The sequence below is a fragment of the Bactrocera dorsalis genome, chromosome 3 (genome assembly GCF_023373825.1).
Source record: "Bactrocera dorsalis isolate Fly_Bdor chromosome 3, ASM2337382v1, whole genome shotgun sequence".
Lineage (NCBI taxonomy): Eukaryota > Metazoa > Arthropoda > Insecta > Diptera > Tephritidae > Bactrocera > Bactrocera dorsalis.
In genome coordinates this window covers 76,434,047-76,456,588 of record NC_064305.1, presented here as the reverse complement: position 1 = coordinate 76,456,588, position 22,542 = coordinate 76,434,047, and the positions used below count along the sequence as shown (strand labels likewise).

The following is a 22,542-nucleotide window of genomic DNA, read 5'->3' as shown; positions in this document are numbered from 1 at the left end:
TGCCTCAAGCAGCTGGCTGCATTTGTACTTGGTAAGTGACTGGCCTGTCAGTTGCTGCCACTGCCCGTTTCGCCATTTGTCTGTCCATCGCTGTGCACGGTTTTTGTTTTTGTAGTGTGAGCGTATATTTTGTTTCAATTGCCAAAATGTTGCAATATCATATTGCAGTGGCGATTGTCAGTGGTGGCGATTATTGTAGGGGTGGGTAATTGGTAGTCACATATTTACAGTTATTTGTACTAATTTCGTCAGATATTACATAAAATAGCATAAACTAGCGAGTTTGATGATTTTTGTATGTTCTTACCAACTGATTCGTACTGACAAAAATTTTTTTTCAGGTATGTTAAGGGGTTATATGGGTTTCTTTGAGAAAAAACGGTATATTTTCAAAATTGCTCGATGTTTTTTTTTGTTTTTAGTTTTCGTTAAAGACCTTGTAAATTACACCTCAAAGACTTGTCTAAAATTTCCCTTAAATCGGTTCAGTAATTCGCGAGAAATCTTGACGAACGACTTTGAAAACACAGTTTCGAGAAAAACGCGTTTAAAGCTTTAAGTAACCACTTGGCTGACCTGGGGCCCGTAACTTTTCAAGACTATAACTTACCAACTTCAAAAATTTTACTCGGATCAACTTTAGCATTTAGAACAATATTCTAGAGATGTTATAAAATTAAATCGATTGTTTTAAAGTCGGGTTTCAAATCCTTTAATACAATTTTTTTATTAACGGCTTCAGAAAAACTCCTTTTGAGCCAATACAAGCAATACAACCTTTAATCCATTGCCCACAAATAAATTTCTCTTTATTTTTGGAGGACCATTCGCTAGATTGCCATACAGTTTTGTTATAATATTCCAAAACCCACGTCACGCCACCAAAACTGATACAGACCTCAGCTACATTTTCAATAAATTTTTTGAGACCTGTAATTAATAGGGATAGTTCTTGGAAAATATACAGGTCTCTTGGTACGAGTCTATCATTGACATACTTTATACCCAAAAATTTAACCAAATAGTATTAAGTTGGTCCATAAGAGAAGTTGTGAACCTCTGCAATCTCTCTCTCCTGAAAACACGACGACTTTCAAGCACTGTTTTTTTAATATTTTCGATATTACGATAAATTAATAGAGTTGGATAGACGACTCGCATGAGACAAGTTTTACTTAATGAAAGCATAAAGAAAGGGTTTTCCAATCTAGGGGAAGATCGGGTCCGAGTCATTTTTGATCAGATGGTACTCTTGAGCTTACTCGTTGAAAAATTACTATTTGTCTTCAGCAATAGACAGCCAGCCAGTATATGACAGTCATATCAGCCTCTCTTCTAGAGTTTTAAGGACCTGGTTAAGCTCCCTCGCTTCTTCTTTGTACATTCTTCGACATATGATGTAGTGTTCTTTGGAAATTTGCCAGTATAAAAGCATTTTAAAAGCAATTTGATGATCATATTTCATCTTGAGACTAGATCTTTCTTTCTTTAAAAAAATTGATTTATAGATTTTTTCATGAACCTTAAAGAGTTTCTGGCCGATTTTAGATATATACATAGATATAAAATTAATTTTTTAACATTTATACCATCAAAATTGCCAGAAGTTGCATAACTGGCATCCAAAACACTTCCTTGTTCCTTCAATTTGACAATAAATCCTCTGTTCCACATGTTCATAAAACAATTTATAATAAGTTTGTGACATATGCGACTTCTATTGACTAAAAAATTTTGATTTAAGTCGGAAAATGCTAAGAAGGTTCTCTTAAAATAATGTTTGTTAAGTACCTAGTTAATTTATAGTTTTGACCTTGGATCTGAAGTCGTTTTTAGATGATTTTAGGTATATATAAGTACAGGTTTAATTTTTTTAACGTTTACGCCGTCCAAATTGACAGAGCTTGCATAACTGCTAACAAAATGTCTTTTCCGTTCTTTCCATTGGACAAAATAACCACTGTTTCACAAGTTCATAAAATAATTTATCGAGAGTTTTGGATGTATACGATTTCTATTCACGTAAAATTTTTGATATAAGTCAAAAACGCAATGAAAGTTCTCTCAAAATAAAGGTGTTTTTAGTACCCAGTCGATTTATAGGCTTTTACATGAATCTTAAGGGTTTACTAGCCGATTTCAGGTATATATGTACATAAGTATTGGATTTTTTTTTTTCATTTTCACTACTAAGATTGGTAGAGCTTGCAAAACTGCCATTGAAATCTCTTCCCCGTTCTTTCCATTGGACAAAATAACCACTGTTTCACAAGTTCATAAAACAATATATAGAGAGTGTAGGATGAATACGATTTCTGCTCACTTTAAATTTTTGATTTAGGTTGGAAAATAATATAAAATACCCATTCAACTCAATGAGTCAATTTCTACTTGAAAAAAAGTTATAGAAATCTTTATTTTTATTATAATATAATACAAAGCTAACATAGACCTCTAAATTACTGGCACGAAACATGTAGCAACTTAAAAAAATAAGAACTGTATTATCCGGAATTATAAAATTAGTATATAATTCCACAGAAAAACCACAAAAAAGCATACATACTTTCATATTACTAAAAAATACCCGATAATATCCCCTTTTTCCATATTTATACCACACCCATGTCTGCTGTACTATAGTATGTGCCAGCATATCTATTTCCAACGGCAGTAAGCTGACACGTATTCTAAGCAACAAAATAAGCATTCTCCGAACTTACTGCTCTGTCATCTTTCCTCTCCTCCTCCTTCCTTATGATCAGTGCTTCAAAGCAAGTTCTTATATTACTAAATATTTGTTGCACTCATTTCGAGACGCTAGTTGCCAAGTTACCATTCGCGCTGCCACCTTTTTTCGCGAGTGTTTTTTTCCAGGAGCTCGACGGCGCCACTCGGTGGCCTTAGCAATATTTCTTATTAAATTTATCGAATATTTCCGTCTATTTTGTATTTCTTTTCATGCATCAATTGTTGTTGTTCTTATACCGGAAATATGAAAAATTCGTTCGAGCACGTACAAGAAATGACAACAACAACAACAGCGGAGCAGTAGTCAATATAAATTGCAACTAAATTAAATTTAGTCGTAAAAAGTTTGACCACAAACACTCGAAACCGAGGCGGGCGGCGTGATTAAACGCTTGCCGCCGGCGTGTCCACCAAAGTTGTTCACCGCCGCTCGTTGCTTGAGGCTAAACGCGAACTCACACTCATTGTTGTTCGTAGTATTGTTGTTGAGCTCAATGCCAACAGCTTCCGCCGCTGCGTCAGCCTCTGTGGCATTTGAGTTTTACAGCGGCCGCGAGTACGTGCCACCGTGAATCAGTAATTTGTGTGAAATGTTTGTTGGCGAGCGTTTAAGCATGTGTGTGTTTGTAGGTTTGGGCAAACTTTTTGTAGGTGTTCCTCGTTCGCTGCGCTGTTCGCTTGTTCACTTGCCCGTTAAGTGCTTGTAATTTAATTTGTGTAAATCATTGCTGTCCACTCCGCGTTGCAACAATATGTTGTAGCAACAGTTCACACTTGCATACATACATACATATGTAAGTACATTCAAACATACTTTCGTACTTGTATACCGTTATTTGAAACAAAGCTACCGCTCGGTGAATTGCTTAATGCGGAAGCATGTTAAGTGTTGTAATAAAATGAATCAACATTTTTCAGTTCATTCACTTTACACTTTTTGTTGTTGTTTAACATGTAATTAAGAAAACTACATACTATTTGTGTGAGTGTTGAAATAACGGTATTCATTGAGCATATAGTACATATTGTTACAAAAAAGTAGCCGGAAATTGTAAACAAAACGCAAAATAGGTAATTATTCAGCAATATTTTTCTTGGCGCCTTCAAATTAATCCCCAGCAGATCTTTTATGCCAACGATTTTTGCAGTGCTCGAAACACTTTTAATAAAATTTTTTGTATGGCCTACAGCTCCTTCAGGGAATTTTGTTTTATCTCTTTGATGTACTGAAAGCGGGTTCCATTCCGATGATTGTTGACTTGTTTGCATGTCAAACTCATAAAGCCATGCCTCATCGACAGGTATAATCCTCTCCATGAATCTGGGATCGGAACTCGCTCGACCAAGCATCCCAAAGAGACTTGTTTTGGTACTCATTTTGGAAGAAATTTCAGCTTTATCGTGACGAGTCGAGTAAGAATACTCTTCATACCCAAAATATCCACCATCCTTTGTATCACTCGCAGCCTCGTCGAGCTGACGATCTGCGATGGGTGGTGTTTCGACTCCAACGACGTCATTTACGATATAGTAAATGAAAGAGCTAACACCGGTTCTCTGAATGTCGTATCTAAAATTATGTGGGTATGAATAATCGAAAAAGTCTTTTCGTATCGTCGTATATCGCCAGTCCTATCAATCACATTGTGTCATACCATTAGTGTTGGAATGGTGAGATTTTACGCTTCATTTAACCAAAAAAAAATTAAATTCGGGGAGGTTGAAAAAAAGTTACAGCGGTTCAAAAATGAGTGGAAACAATGAAAAAATTCGCTATATTTTGAAATTTTGGTATAAAAAAGGGAAGAATGCCACTCATCAGTATAAATAAAAAAAAAGTTGAAATTTGATTAGAAATACGAAAAGACTTTTTCGACTACCAAATATTATTTAGGTAACCTTTTTTTTTGCTCTTTATTCAAATCTTTATAAAAAGTGTTACAGTGATCGGATTTAGTTTAAATATGCGCCGTTTCCTTTGATAATCTGTTCCTATCTAGACGGCAACTTCATAATACCCCCTCTCGTAGAAGCTCTCCTCCCCGGAATTCGGACAGCCACTATTCACTAGTCTCTTTTGAGTTCAACTTTACACCAACAAGAACGTTCGCCATGGACAGAAACAGGTGGTAATCACTTGGCGCTATGTCCGGGCTAGATAGTAGATGCGATAAAACCTCCCATGCGAGCTCCCGTAGCTTCTGACGAATCATCAACGAAGTGTGTGGTCTGGCGTTGTCCTTGTGGAACACTACTCCCTTCCTGTTCGCCAATTCTCGACGCTTCTGGTCGATCACCTGCTTTAAACGGTTCAGTTGTTCGCAGTATATGGTAGAATTCTGGTCATATGGGAGCAGCTCATAGTGGATTCCTTTTCAAACCCACCAAACACACAGCAAAACCTTCCTGGCCGTCAATCCCGGCTTGCCCACTGTTTGGGACGTTTCACCGGCCTTCGATCACGACCGTTTTCGCTTGATATTGTGATCCATTTTTCGTCGCCAGTCACAATCCGCTTCTAAAATGGGTCGAGTTCGTTCCGTTTCAGCAGCATATCGCAGGCGTTAATTCGGTCCAGAAGGTTTTTTTGCGTCAAATTATGCGGCACCCAGACATCAAGCTTGTTTGTGTATCCAGCCTTCTGAAAATGCTTTAAAATGGTGTGGGGACTAACTACCATCTTCTGGGCGATGTCTCGAGACGCCACATGCCGGTCTAACTCGATGTTTTCCATGATTTGATCGGTATTCGTCGTCACAGGTCTTCTGCTGGCTGGTTTATCCATGGTGTCGTTTTCACCCGCCCTGAAACCATTCCTCCGCAGTTCGAAGTGATAGAGTACCAGTCCCCAAAACAACATTAACCTCTCGGAACGTTTCTCTAGCGGATTTGCCTTTTACGAAGAAATTTCGGTGTTAGTGAACTCCATGTTTACACCTCTATAACTGTTGAACGTAATATCCAAACTAATCATGTTTAGCGTCGTTTTGTAGGTTATGTCAAGACCTTTTTAAAGATGTATAGTATTGCCAGATAGGAGTTCTGTCTGTAGCGCTTTGTACATAGGCGCGAAATTCAAAAGACAAAAGGACAACCTAATATTATCTCCTCTGGCGTATGAACGAACTCTTAATGTTCTTAGATGACGGTTCCGCTCTAAGAAGATGACTGCAGGTTTTTTTATGTGAAGATTCTTGCGGATTCTTCTGGAAATGATTATTATTTTTATTTATTTATTGCATAAAATGACGCTTCGAAAAAAAATTCACAATAAACGACGCGTATTTGCTGACTTGCGTGGTTATAATCCCTTAAGGAATTCCGAAGAAAGTTAACAAATACTTCACAATTACCAACTTGAAAAAATGCATTGAATATTTCTGAATTTCACTTTTGCAACAAACAAAAAATTACAACAAAATTTTGTACTACAATTAGAAAATCAAACAAACAAATATTTTTATTGCCAACAGTGTGCGACAAAAGTCAATAACACAAAGTGTCAACGACACAAAAGTGCACTAAGCATAACAACAAACACACAGCAACAACAGCAATTACAAATAGAAACCAATATATTTTTGTAGTAATTTACGGGAAATTAGTTCAAAGAAACGTGTGTTGCCGAAGAGCAAAGCGCAAGAAATTGAAGAGCTATGCTCGGCTGGCGACACATGTGACGCTTACGGTGGGCAGTGAGGTCAGTGCCGTGGCACGAGGTAAACAATCTGCGAGCAATGCACCAAGTAAAGCCACAGCAATGGCAACAACAACGCAATTACCACGAAAGCAACAGATGGATGTGGCAATAAAAGCAAATCGCAGCGAGAAAATCACAACAAATACGCGACAGGCAACAACGAGACAAGTGAAAGCAATTAATGTTGCATTTGCAATTAAACGCTAATTAATGCGACAGTGCGTGAGTGCCTGCATATAAGTATGTATGAGTGTGTACATACATATGTGTGTGTGTGCGTAATGACCATTGCAGCTGACGCAGGCCAATTGCACATGACGTCGAAGGTGGCTTACAAATGAGGCGAGTGAGGTGGTACACGTATGTAGGTGCAAGTGTGACTAAATGTTTGTATGTAAGCGTGTGTGTATAGCGAGATTAATGATAACGCGCAGGCTCATGCGAGTGCTTGTAAGCATGCCACTTGCCTCTGTGTTGCCAATTTTTTCCACATTTACATTAATGTGGTCTTAATTGCATGGGTGTATGTATGTGTAGAGGTACGCAGCTGCGCCTCAGCACATTGCGTGATGATTCATTCATGACACGTCGGCTGTGTTAACAGTTTTGCTCATGTTGCACGTATTATGAGCGCTGCTAGCGTTGTTGTTGCGGTTGCTGCGGCTGTTGCTTGTTGTTGCTGTTGCTGCTGCAGTGATTCAACATGTCAATTAAATGATTTTCAGTGCTTCAATTTAATTGCTGGTGTATTTGGTGTTCGAAAAAAGATAAATAATGAAAATAATTAAAAGAAATAAAACAAAAATAAAAATTATTGGAAAGATTTTGAGGAAAATTGTAATTTATTAATGTAATGTATTTGATAGATTCTATTTTGGTAAAAAATTAATAATAATAATTTTGTAGAAGACTTTTCCTTGCAACTTCAGAAGAAAAGATGAGAAAAGCTTGAGAAAGGTTTTTAAGCTCAATGGAAGATTAGAAAGTTCCAGAACCAGAAAAAATAAATTTTATGTAAGAAACGAGAGCTTGCTCAATTCGCCTCGATAAAGCTGAATTTTCTTCAAAAAAAGTACCGTAAATAGGTCTCATTGGACATGCTTGATCGTGCGAACTCCGATCCCACATTTATTGAGAGCACTACGAGGTTTGACAATTAAGTAATGAGACTGATTTTATTGCCGCGCTTGTGGTAAACCTGTGACCTTGAAATTCCCTTTCTCTTTTTCCGGCATCCCTCCCCTCTCCATTGATATATGTACCATCGCTCTAGCTTGTTTAGTTCGCCTGCTGCGTCAAGTTGAGTAGACGTGTGTTTGTAGTGCTCGTCACGAAAATGGAAAAACGAAATCAAGAGCAACGCGTCGCGATAAAATTTTGCGCCAGATTGGGCGAAACAGCTTCGGAAACGTACGCTAAAATTGTAAGAGTGTATGGTGATAGTGCTCTTAGTCGTGCCCAGGTGTTTCGATGGCACAAAGAGTTTAAGGAGGGGCGTGAAAGCGTGGAAGACGAGGCGCGGAGTGGGAGACCAGTCGAGGTGCGGACTGACGCGAATGCGCAGCGTGTTCGCGCATTAATCCGTGAAGATCGGCGTTTAACAGTTCGAATGTTGGCCTCGGAACTGAGTATGAACCGTGAAACAGTCAGACAAATTTTAACCGACAACTTTGGGATGAAAAAGTTGTGCGCGAAGATGTTTCCAAAGAACCTTTCTGAGGGGCAAAAGCATTTTGGCCTCTAAAGTTCCAGTATTTGGCCTCTAAAGGGATCGCCGTGTTGCAACAGCCGCCTTATTCGCCCGACATGTCACCCTGTGACTTTTTTTGTTTCCTAAAACAAAATCGGTGGTCAAAGGAACCCATTTTGAGTCGATTACGGACATCCAGGCGGCCGTGACGAGGGTACTCGCGGACATCCCAGTCGAAGCGTTCCAGAAATGTTACGAAGCATGGAAAACGCGCTGGAATCGCTGTATAGCTGCCCAAGGGGACTACTTTGAAGGGGATGGCAGAGTTGTAGAATAATTTTCAAATATGCGGTTTTTATGGAATCAGTCTCATTACTTAATTGTCATACCTCGTATAACTGCTGATGAGGTATGGGTTTATAGATTTGACATGCAAATAAGTCAACAATCATCGAAATTGAGGGGAAAAAACGAGCCGAAACCAAAAAGTCCACTCCAAAACTCCTCAAAAATCAAAGTGATGCTCGATATACGTGGTTTGGTGCATCATGAATTTGCTAGGGAAAGGCAGGCGGTCAATATGGAGTTCTATTTAGTCATGCTGAGATGTTTGCAAGAGAACATTTGTCGAAAACAGCCGAAATTGTGGAATATTCAATTGCAGAAGATTAAATTGTGGAAGACCAACTCATGGATTTCATATCGATATCTCAAAAACTGAGGCTGAAAAACAGACGGGCTAGCAGCTTTAGAGGGTGTCCGACGCCCCTTCGTGGCCAACTTATTATACCCTGTACAGAGTATACAAATATTTTCGTTAGTGTTTCTTTATGCCACTGCCTCAGGAAGTTTTCTGCTACATGTTGTCCATACATACACACATACAAACATATTTGCAGTAAATTCGAAATACCACATTAAATTTAATTAAGTCTTCCCGCAACTTCAAAGGACAGCAACAAATTGTGGCAAGCAGGCAAAGATTACCACAAATTTTCACGCGTGTTGCACGCAATTAAAACGAGATTAAACAGCAACAACAGCGGCAACGGCGCATTCCCACTCGCTACGCCGCTCCATAATTTCATATTCCTTTCATTTCCTTGCACTTGGCCATTTTTCACATAGTTGCAGTTGCAATTGCAATTGCAAGCACTCAGCTCCCGCTGCCACTGCCACACATGCAACTGCATGCCCTTTGCTTGACTGCTTTTCACTGCCGAATTACTGACATTCGCCAGAATTTTCCGCATTCGCCATTTCCATCATTTTTGTGCGCATTCCGCGCGCTTGCAACAAAGCAAAGGCAGGCAATGAAGTGCCACACACATGCACATAGCACACACTTGCATACGCGAGCAGCAGTAATAAGGTGAACGAAGCGTGTGCAACAAAGAGCAGATGTTGCAACATAAAGAAAAGTGTGGCAGGGCGGCAGCGGCTCAGGCGGTTGCAATTGAGGCATGCCACTTGCTGCTGCAACAGCTGTCTGGGAAATTTCACTTGCCGACTGTTGTTGTTGTTGTGCCGACTGGGCTTGCTGCCGCGCAACTCAAAGTGCTACAAATCAAGAATATCTACTCTTGCTGCTACTTACTCCCCTCACTCCTCTTACTCCACACTTTGTGCGCTTTACCCGTTGTGCTTGAAAGAAATGCTCAAGCACGCGCGCACTCACTCAATCATCACAATCCACCGACGTGGCAACACACTTGCATCTGCAGCAATAAAAGCACGCTGTTGCATGCCACAGTTAAAGCAATGCATTGCGTGTGGCAAGAATTGTTGTTGTTGCAAATGTTGTTTTGTTGTTGTGCTAATATTGCCTGCAGCTTGATTAATAATTTGCTTGTATTCTTTTAATTACGACTGAATGTTTTTCCGCTGCGCTGATTAATTGTTGCACAGCCGTCACATTGCCGCCGGGCAGAATTAGAGTAGAGTCTGTTTACTGATTTCAAAGAAAGGCAAGTAAGTGGGCCATTTGTGCCTAATGATGTCATCACATTACGTGATATTATGATATTTTCAATTAAAGAATGGTAGCTTCGGCTATAATACCTTTAAGTTAGGTTAGGTTAGTCTGTTACGGTAAAGAGCCGGTCATAGTCAGTTTTGGTTTTTTCCGATACCTAGTCATATTTAAGGATACTTGCACTTGACGCGAATTTCAATAAGATCGGTGGCCTCTTCCAGTGTCACATACCGTTGGATCCGCAAATCTTTGAAGCGCTGCCTTACAAATGGGGGATGAGAATAAATGCACAAGGAAGGTACTGTTTCTCTGGTGACTTGCGCTTGACAGTTCCTACGGTCTACTCGATCTTTCATTCTGATATTCTCCGATCTCATCTTGTCACTGAGTATTCCAATCACGTTCCTACAGTTCCCTTTATCGAGTGTCACCATTCATTGCGTATTTCTGTTCAACCATTTTATACCCGACTTTTTCTGTTTTACATCCAGAGGGATCGTTTCCTTGCGTTCGGATCTTCCTTACCATATTCCAGTCCTAATCGTCTTTTAAACAATGCATGGGTTTACTAAGGTCGTTGACGTTTTGTGGAGACAGCCGTACATTACTCTTGGCAATCTTGTTCACTATCTCTTTGCTATCGCAGCCTTTGTGACCAGACATCTCGTAGAAGTGAAGTTGCACTTTCCTCGCGAAACTCTCAAGTGTTGCTCAGCTTCCAAAGCATTTCCTCTCAATTCCTCCTACATAAATAGTGTAGATGGATGTCAACTCTGGAGTATAGCTTGTCGATGCATTAGCTCCGCGGTTTTAAGAGCTGTGCTTGCAGTTATTGTAGGGGTCCAGCCTTTAAAGCCTTAAAGGCCTTATGCCTAACTCGGGACAGTGTATCCCCGTACCAACTCCGTTATTAATTTTCGAGTCATCCGTATAAATGTTGTATTGAAAAGTGGTTTGAAAGTAATTTCGCTCTTTTTACAAATACAACTCCAATTTTCTCAGCTGAGTTTTGTCACTTTATAGTCAATCTAATATGTGGGTGTATGTCTTCGCTAAATTATTAGCAATGTTCTGCACCCAAACGCAATATTTTTTAATGGTATTATTTTAACTCATTTTTACTTGTTCTAAAAACTTCTCGTTATCGATATTGCTCTGAATAGGAAAGTGAATATATTTGGAGGTTTTTCCGTAAAGGTGGTGGTCGTTTGTTCACGTTGGAATCATTCTGCTGCTTAAAAATATCACAGCTATACAGTTTTTTTTCGATTTTAAGTCGTAACTGTAAGTTTCAATTAATCATTTCTTAAAAGTCGAAAAACCACAATTTTTTATTTCATGCTACATTATTATTACAGAGAATTAGACTTAAGACTTCAGTTGTTTTAAACTTATGACTGATGACCACAGAGAGGGTATTAACAGTGTGTCATGAGCCATTTGGTGTGTAATCGGTGATATTGTTCACAGAATGAATATTTAAAACGAATCTAAAAGAAAAACAAGAACTTGTGTTAAACGCAAATAAGGCAGAACGCTTTAAAAAATTTTGAATGTTTTCAGGAAAAATGGAACTTTTATTTATGCATAATATAGTAAGTAATTTGAAACCGCCCTTACTTGTTCCGCATTTCCACACTCTAAAGCCCACTTCATAAAATCGTTCTAATTTGTACCAATTCTTTCAGCGAGAGGAAGTAAACAACTAGGACAAAAGCACAAATTTACGAGTTCTCAAAGTGTCCCCTCGATTTGCAAGCCATAAAGTAGTGGCACTAGCTCAAAATGAACTAAGGTAACACATATCCACTAATGCTACTGCGCTTACCTCAATAAAGAAATTTAAATAAGAATGTCATTAAGATTGGGAATACAATGAAGAGCACTCAACCAAACTCCAGCCAAGGTAGCCATGTATGTATGTAGGTAAAAGAGCATGTGTGCTGGCAGGTGATTTATTTGCGATAAAAGCAAACTTGACCTCAACAAAAATTTATTAAGAAATCAACACTTCTAACCACAGCTGTGCTTATTCCGACTTTTTATACTCATAGACATGAATGCTAGGGATGACAACTGGAAAAAATTTGTAGAAGTGTAAATGTTTTTAGTCCAGCAGTGATCTTTTTCGTACTAATTCAAACTTAGCCTTCGATAAAACTTCTGGTAAAGCAGGTCAACAGGTATTGATTATTGGTATATGAATTCTTAATCGATGACTAATGTCTGTTTGACTGGCTTGTTGAGAAATTAGGAAATTAAATTGTTACAATGCAATGAAAAACTACATCCATATTTACTCTCATGACGAAACTAAAACACAGAGAAATTGTTCCTATAATGGTGGGTTTTTTGATTAACCTATGAAGCTTATAAGACTTTTGCCTCATTGTATAGTTTACCACAAGTTCTCCTTAATTTCTGGTTCAGCATCTGGATAAATATCTTCGTAACGCTATAGTTATGAAAAGGTTCTCGACTTTACTTACACATAAGGTTTTTAAACTTGCTGATGTTTTGTGAGAAATATAGACCATTTAGACCTCAAATAGTCAAAGATCTTGAATATTTAGTTCCAATTATGTGAAAATAATTAGTACTAGTTCTAAATTGAAAAAGTTCATATTTACCAACGATTCCTCGTATTAGAAAACATGAAAAATCTTTCTAATATTTTAATATTAGTTTAAAAAGGCCTAAAATTAAAACTTTTGCGAACTCATACTAATTTTCTTCAAATTTATAGTACTAGTTAAAAATCACTGAAATTTGTAACTCTCTACTGTTATTAGTACTAAAATTTAGCTATATTAAAATTGTGCGGATATTTCTGGAAATGGAAATTTTTAGTACTAATTCAAAACCACCGTAATTTCAAAATTTAGTACTCTACTGTTACTAGTACTAAAGTTGAGCAATATTGAAATTTTCCATTTCTTAAAGTTGCATAAAATTTTTAGTACTAGTTAAAAATCAATGAAATTTCGAAATTTAGTACTCTCTACTGTTATTAGCACTAAAATTAATTTTATAATTGATAGTACTAACGTACTTTTGAAGAAAATTAGTATGGCTTCGAAAAAGTTCTAATTTTGATTTTACATAGTACTAATTTCCAATATTTGTTGTCTAAGAAATAACTTTAAATATGGTCAAAAATATTTTAATACCAATAAAAAGGTATGAAATTTTGAAATCGATTTTAGTACTTCTTAATGTTCACTACCTTTTAGGTAAGCAATAACAACAAGTATGGTACCGAAAAAGTACTAACTTCGCTCTACATTTCTGTTAGCTGCACCAAATTTTTAGTACTAGTTAAAAATCGCCGAAATTTCGAAATTTCGAAATTCAGTATTCAGTACTATTATTGGTACTAAAATCGATTTTAGCACCACGTAATTTCCAGTATTTTAGTATCAATTAAAAAGGTATGAAATTTCGAAATTTAGTACTCTTTACTGTTCTTAGTACTAAAAACGATTTTAGCACTTCTTAATTTTCACTAACTTTAAGATAAGCAATAACAATAAATATGGTACCGAAAAAGTACTAAATTCACCATAACCTCATTTGTTCGGAACCGAGCTGTTATTTCTACAAGGAATCACATTTGCATACTTGTGAACTTTTAGAACAGCACACACACACCAGCACATACACATACATACATATATGCATATCTAAAGCGGATGAACATTAAAGGAGAATGCCTGATTGAAAAAGTAAATAAATAAAACTTTGAATGGCCGCTTTGCCTGGCCGAATGACCCATAAACAACGCAGAAATAAAGCAATAAAAATGAAAATAAAAATTATAGTAAACAACACGGAGCAATTGAAAAAGATTATGCTTTTTATTATGCGCGCACAGTCAAAAACAACAACAACAAAATAAAACTATGAAAACAACAACATATAAACAATAGTGAAGCACGCTCTTGGCTCCAACAAAGTGGAAGAGTGTGAAAAAAAGTTCGAAAGCAACAATTTCAATATTCAAGTGGAGATATGCACGTGTGTGTATATGTGAGATATGCATGTGTGATATATGTATGTGTGTAAGGCATTTATTTATGTTAGTGTTATATATGTATGTGTGCATATAAATTGCGGAAAGCCATGTGCGGCGAACACTCAAGAATTAAATTGCAATAAAAGTGAAAAACACCTTTGTAGTTGTGTTGGTGTGTGCGTGTGAGGCGCAATCACTACATTGAATTGAAGGGCGTTTCGAGTACCACAAAGTAGAGGTGGCAGGTGGCGCGTAGTGCCAGCGGAAGCTGCATTTGAAAACAACTGTAAAACCAGCAAACGAATTGAGCCCTAAAGTATCAAGTAGAAAGTACACAGGTCGACCATTGAAAGGTTTGTGGCCACAATACCAATTGAGGGATTCGCATAAAAACCGAGGGTGACGCTTGACAAAGGCGAAAATTCAGCATAACGGTATACATAGAGTACACGCTGCATGCATTGCACTGAGTGGTAAAGTGCTCGTGTCACGCCGCGCGTTGAAGTAAAAGTTGAAATCGCTAAGTGGAGAGCAGAATGAAAACCAATTACATAAATGTCAACTGCAACGGGAAATATGAAAGCGTTTTTTCCAACAACTGGAACAACTAAAATGGAATTTACAACAACAGCACGCGTTACTTAGTTTCTGCGTTTATGTAAGCGTGTGTGTAGCTGGCATTGTGGAGCGTTTATTTTCGGTTTCGTTAAATGTTTATTTATGCTTACTGCCATGAAAAATCACTTCAACAACATTTCAGCTGGTCAAGTTGTTAATGTGTCAACAGGAAATCGCTGCCGAAAACTGTTCGGCAACTAAAAGCAAAAAGGAAGTATAAAATAAATGGCATAAGGTGGCACATAAAATATATATACAAAGCGCTTAATGGATATGTGTACACACGTGGCGGTTACATGAAACCATAAACAGTCGTTGTAAATATGTATGCAGGAAAATTTTTCCCGAAGCACGCGCCGGAAACCAACACACATGCGTTGGGTTGCAGTTTGGATGACGCACAGTGGGTGTGTTTCGAGCAAAATGCGAATAAAAACAAAGCAAAGAAAAATGTTAATTTCAGTTTCAAGTTTTGTTACAACTTTGCTATAAGAACTTTGTTAGAAGAACTTGATATAGATAGGTCAGTTTGTATGGCAGCTATGTATATGCTATAGTAGTCCAATCTGAGCAATTTCTGCTTAAATATTACCATTACTCTGGAAAATAGTTCATGCCAAATTTCGTGAAGATAATTCATCAAATAAAAAAGTTTTCCATATAAGCGCTGTATTTTGATCAGTCACTTTACATGGCAGCTATATGCTATAGTTGTCCGATCTGAACAATTTCTTCGGAGATTGTAGCACTGTTTTGGATTATAAGCCATGCCGAATTTTGTGAAGATACCTTTTGAATTAAAGAATATTTCCTTACAAGAACTTGATTTTGATCGATCAGTTTGTATGACAGCTATATGCTATTGTCTTCGGATCCGAAAAATATATTCGGTTATTGTAGCATTGCCTTAAATAATACTTCATGCCAAATTTCGTGAAGATAATATATCAAATAAAACAGTTATTCATACAAGGACTTGATTCCGATCCTTCAGTTTCTATGGCAGTTATATGCCATAGTGGTACAATATCGGCAATTACGACAAATCAGCTATCTTTTGAGGCAAAAACAATGTGAGCAAAGTTTCAGATCGATAAATCAAAAACTGAAAGACTACTTTCTGTATATACAGACAGACGGACAGGCAAACAGATAGCTCTATCGACTCAGCTGATGTCAAACTATTAGTTGGGTGCATAAGGATCTCTCCACGACAGCTGGTTTTTCTCTTCCGAAACTAACCACGATTTTATCCGATCAAGAGCTGCAATTTCGGCGATCTAATCTCGTTTGCATCGGTGAGTTTTAGGTAGGCGCCTGTATGTAGTGACACGCAGAGGAAGAAGCTTCAGATTTATCGAAATACTACACTCTGTAGGACTACCGATTTACTCTTGATGTCTCCTGTTGCACATTTACATAACGAGACTCTCATGCTTCCAGTCAAGAAGCATATTTCACTTCCTGTTTCTGCTAGAATGTTTTCACAGAAACTTTTTCGGAGCGGAGCTGCCTCCTACGGATATCAGGTGGTATTTTCTTGTATACGCCGGCGAATAGTGTACTTCGAGTCAAAGCGCAACCTCTTTACATGTCCACCGAACCCCACTCATTTAACACCTCCCACCCTAAGTTTCGATCCCGTCGAAACAGTATGTTTCCTGGACGCCCCGTTAGAACAAGAAAAGATTTGCTCCTCTCTTAAAAGAAAATGAGCTCTATTGACTCCGTAACGTCTCTAAGGATCTCGCAATGTTCGAGATTACCGTTACCTATTTTTCATATTTTTGGTTTTTCTGGGAAAATCAAAAATTTTTAGAATCTTTAAATACTACTGTGATCTATTTCTCATATTTGTGGAAAATCAATTTTTTTTTTAGAATTTTTAAATAATCGAAGCGTTGGAATTAATTTTTTGTCAAAGTGAAAATTTGCAAAATTTATTTAATTTATTTTAACATTGAATTTATTAATAGCATGCTTAATAAACACCAAAAATAAAATTATATTCATATTTTTTCGAAACCGCCCCACTGTGCTTTGTATATGTCACAATATTTTGCGCACGTGGCAAGCTACTTCACCCGGCTACATATTTGGGCAGCGTTGGGTCAAGGTTAACTGCCGCAGCAGCACATGTGCAACAACAACACCACAACACAAACGGAGGACAACACGAATTCATGGTTTGTTTACTGATCTTACTCACACCGCCGCACTCAGACTTTACAGCATTCTTTGCCGTGCTTTCACGCAGCTTATTTTCTCTTTGCATGTATGGGTGAGTGTACAAGCGCCTCACCGTGTCATTTGTACAAACAATCGCAGATTTTAGCACCGGAAATGGAAAATACATCCCTGTGGTCACGACTAGCTGAAACCGCACACCACTCATTTGCGTGCGTGTGTGTGTAATATTGTGTGGTTGCCTGCAGAACATGCGAAATGGAACACTAAGTGGGTGCCTTTAGACTTCTGCACGATTGTGGCGCTTGGGCAACCATGGGTGTCCTCCGCCGCAGGCGCACACACACCCTTTCATACTCCTCTGCGGCGACAATGAATATTTCACATTCGCTCTTGAATGTTGCACTGATTCCTCTGCAATTATTACGAAACAATGGCCATTTTCGCTCGCTGGCTCTCGCTCTCCCATCGGACAGCTTATCGCACATTGAAGTTGGTGTTGTTGTGCGCCACTTGTGGGTTGTATGCAGCTTAAGTGCTTCGGAGTGTGTGTGTGTCACGTGCGTTTGTGCGTGCCTTTGTGGCAGGTGCATGGCAGGCATTTTGCGGGCACTTCAGTGTCGCTGTGCGGTTATTAATTGTTTGTTGCATGAAACGTGTTCATAATGCGGAGTTGTTGCATTTTAATCGCTTTGAAAACCGTTACAATATTTATTGGTGGTATTTCAAAAGTGTCAGCGTGGAAAGTAAATATGTCTGTTGGCGGTTAGCTGAAATAAATTGAATTTCGTGGCATGCGAAAGTAAGTTTTTTTGTAATGAATGTGAATTTAATATGAATATGTATGAAAAAATATTATTGTATTTATTTTATTTAAATTCTATGAAAAGTTCCTAGAGATGAAAGCTGCGAAGGGAACTAAATTTTTTTTATTTGTTCAGCAGATTTGTGAAATTATGATATATACATTTTTAAAAATTATTTTTTGTTTCAAAGAAAGTTTTTTGTCAGCACTCCAAGAATGAAAGAAATAAATTATTAAGCATTTTGCTTCAAGTTTTATTTTAACTTCACTTAATTAGGGCATTATATCTGGTATACTAAGCATTACTCTATATCTACCGGGTTTTCCAATAGGGATGTCATATCGGACATTTTTAATATAATAAATAGCATTGCCTTCTCTTTCTTATCTTTGTTTCTCTCTCACTTCCTTCTTCGTTTTCTCTCTCTCTATCTATGTATATCCCTATGTCAATTTCTATATCCTTCTTTTTCTCTTTTTTATATGTATTTATATCTATTTCACTCTTTTTTATCTTTGTCTCTCTTCCTCTATGCATGTCTCTGTTTTTAACCATCTCTCTCTATCAACCTCTCTCTCACTCTCTTTCTATCGATTCATCTTTTTTTCCCTCTCCATCTCATGTAAGCACATGAACGGTTCGAACTCCTACGCAATTAATGAATTAGTAAAAAGACAAGCAAGCTTTTGACGCCCTCAATACGACCTGGAGCCCCTCAATCATTACCCGGCGTACCAAAATAAAACTATTGCACACCAAACATTAGTCCACACTTACAATGCTACGAAACATGGAATTTTGTTGCATCTGGCATCCAAGAAATAAAAGCTTTCACAAACCGATGCCATCGCAATGTTCGCCCCCATTTGTTGGCCCGCCACCGTCTCTAAGAGGGATTTGCGGTCAGGCAAAATCAAACAGTCCCTCTGAACTGAAATTCTTAAAAGAAAATGGTACTAGCTCGAACATGTTCTGAGATGATAACACAATCGCTTAGAGCGCTATCGACTGCAATCACACCTGTTGGCCGTTGTTTTATTTGCCGTTGTTGTTGGCCTTAATCCTGGTTCCAGAAATTATTTAGGACTTCGAAGTTATGACATTCAACAGTGACGTGGGAGCCAAGTCGCTAATGTTATAACTGTTTGTTTGATGACAAGGGATATTTCGGCTACTCATTTCCCTAGGTTCTGTGTCCAACCTGGAGAAAGAACAACTAATAGCATGGAAGTTGAGACAAATGATATCAATATCATCGGCGTACGCCTTATAGAAGATGGTACTTTCTCTATTTAGTTCTTCAGCTCGAATTATTGTCTCCAAGAGTAGATTGAAGGATGAAGCCATGTGTAGAACTTCCCACAATTGAGAAAAGTTTTCTTAGCGCCATTCCCTTGGAGTGGCCAGAAACAATTCCTTTGCATATAGCTCAAGCAATTGAGAACTTTCGATCTTAGACCCAGTGTCTTGTGGAACCCAAAAATATATATTTGAAAGCAAGCTAAAGTGAGAAGGTGAAACATTTCTCCTTAGGGTTGTGGGCTGGGAGTGGGACTCGCAACGTAAACAAACTCAAACTCTCAATGAAATGGGCAAAACAGCATCGGATGAGAGATTAGATTTCATTCAGTTATCTCAAAAATTTACAAAAAAATTCTCAGTGTAACTAAAAGCCAAATTTCGACTTAAAAATCGCTGGTTCAAACCCGGTTTTCTAGCCATATTCTTAGGCAAAGTTGTTCAGCATGATCCATAGAATATTTTCCGCTTATGTGATTTTGCCGTATTTTCGGCACCCTACAAATCGAACTCCTCTAAAAAGCATCAACTTAATAAATTTTGCCTTTCAAGTATGTACATGAAAGCTTTTTATGAACGTTATTGGGTCTTAAATTAGATTCTTCAACGCTGTTATCATGTATGGTAGAACATTATCCTTGTTAATACTAATTTTCTTAATAGCATGACAACAGCGCCATCCAGCGGCTTTAAACTTAACTTTTCCTCGATATGTGCTGTTACATTTTTTATATGTGTTTATTATGAAGAAAATTGTATTGTCTATTGAAAGATATCCGACATTATGCATAAATAAAATTGCGTATATTTCAGTATTTATTTATTTAATAAATAAAGTGTTAATTAAATTATATTTTCCAATTTGACTTGTTAATGCAAATAAGTGGTTTTGGCAAACCATGTACTTATATAAATTAGTTTAAGTAAAATTTTGCTAGTTATTTCTTTTACTGCAGTCAAATGTTGATTTACATACATACTCACATATATATCTATTTGCATACATTTGTTCAAGTATTTGCAAAATTATTCGACTGCACTTGCCTCGTTGTTTAGTTGTTGGTTTCAAGTATGAGTTATGCATGCCAGAATTACTAACATTTAAACATAAACATACATACAGATGTAAACAAGTATGAATATACTCACTATATAATTCAAGCTGTAGTTACTTTTGCTTATCCGAGTAAGATAATCACATCAGCCACTTGGAGTCAATTAGTTTCAATTACGGCACACATGTCAGAAAATGACACTCAACTTAGAGTGTCAGTACGCAGATAAAGTGGTGAAAAAAATAGTAAATTAAAAATAGAAATAATTTCGCAACAGAGACAATTTTGGATTAAAATTAAAAATATTTAGAAAATATTTTGTTATTTTTTGGAGTGAAAAAAATACTCTTTAATAAAAAAAAATTATTTTTAATAAAAAAAAAAAATATTTTTAAATTGAAATTGATGTGGGAACCATTTTTATAAAATTCTTAGTTACATATAAACTTATTTATTTATTATGCACACATTTTAAGACTAGAACTCTGCATATTCACAGCATTTCTGCAAGCTTTGTCGCTATTTTGTTCGAAATTGCAATTGCGCAATAGCACACATCTGTCGATTCTAACGCAAACTGGCATCAATTATCGCTTGAGTGCGAAATGTCTTAGTGTGGTTGTGTGAAAATTATGCAATGTGCAAATTTATGCGTTTGACTGCAAGGCGAGTGCCCAAGTGTGAATGACCAGGTGCCTACTTGAAGTACTTGTACAATGGCAGAAATACAAAGGAATGGAGACTGTACGAAAATGTCAAATAATTGTTGTTCGTAATTCCCTGAAGCACAATTCTTGATAGAAGATTGTTTGGAATATCATATTTCACCAATAGCTAAAAATATAACGTAACCTAAAATGCAAAATCAAGTCATATCACTTTTATAAGTTTAGAGGCGAAAAGAAAACGACGAAATAGTCATATTGAAATAAAACTCCAGTTTCGGTTATAAATTGGTTATATATTGGTTACATATCGGTTACATATTGGTTACATATCAGTTATATTTTGGTTATATCTGACAGCGGGTGGCTAAAATTTTATTATACATACATATATGTAATATGAAGTAGTTTAGATTTTTTTGCATTTCAGGTGACGCTATGTATATAAGTACATATGGTATATGTATGTATATACTATATGTACATTAGGGTGGGTAAAAAACTAATATTTTTTTCACTGGATACTCTGAAAAATAGATACTAAGGCACCTTTACGAAAATCTCTTCACGTAGAAGGTCTTAATTGTAACGTTAAGGCCTTTCGCTTTAGAGTTTTATATTTTCTTCTTACTTTCAGTTAGAAAATTCATAACTTTTTTCCAAGTACCTGAAAAAATATCTGGTTTCATAGATTTTGTAGTAATTTTAATTACTCGCTTCTTTTATGCAAGAAACTTGACACTCTCCCCTACTAAATCCACAAATTTATTGACTATTCGAAGGAGTACTGACTGGATCCTCACATCATCTTAAGTCGATGGCGTTAAAATTCCATCTGTCAACATTCCAAAGATTTGCGGAGTTATATTCGAAAGACCTTGCTCCTTCACTGCTGTTGTTGTTGTAGCGGTAGAAATAAGACGAGTTTATAGTCCATCACGTGGGAAAAATGTCATGGTAAAGGTTCCTTCACTGCTCATACGATGTGCTCACTGCGAAAGTACAGAGACGCAAGAAAATCCTCAAGAGGCCAGCCGGTAACAGATGGGGAAGATCAAAGACTCGATTTTGGTTAATCGAAACGTCGACGAAGAAGCTTCAGACGTTTCAAAATACTGCTCCGCGCATGACTCTAAAGACCTCTTTGCTTGCCCAACGAAACGCGCTCATCTAACATCCTTTTCCCTGGACCTATCGTTAGATGATTTCGATGACAACCAATCCGAACCTTACTCCCCAAACAGGGACTAGATAACCCCTACAATAACAATAGCATATGAAATTTACTTCATTGTACTTCATTGTTTCCGCTGCGTGACGTCATCATAGCAGTCGCTAATAGTTTTGTACTAATTAAATTCAATTAAATAGACAATAGCAAATAGCTAACCAATCAGCAAAATCGAAGCCATCAATTCAAAACATATGGTAACAATTACATATGTACTCCTGTATATATATATTCCATTAGTATATAGAAGTCTGTATATATGTATATTTAGTTACTTAAGTATATGACTTCATACTTGCATTTAGCGTAATGTTAATGACTTTGCGCTGCGTAAAGCGGCACAGTGTTGCAATTGAGGGTAGTAGGTCAGCGCTGACCATACAGTGCATTAAAATGCATCCAAGTGTGCGTGATAGCTCGTAAACGCAAGCAGAAGCACATAATTTCCTTTGCACTCGGTTGCACTGCGGCTACAATTCAGCTCAATGCTTATTTGATTGATATTTTAATTGGAATTATTGATGCGTCGCCACAAGCAACAACAAATTCA

General features: G+C 37.2%; 1 protein-coding gene across 20 annotated transcripts in view; it reads left to right on the top strand.

Moving 5' to 3' along the window:
• Positions 1–22,542, top strand: part of LOC105229183 (sodium/potassium-transporting ATPase subunit beta-1-interacting protein) — a 236,659-nt gene that overhangs the window by 102,867 nt on the left and 111,250 nt on the right. The gene's annotated exons all lie outside the window — the stretch shown is intronic.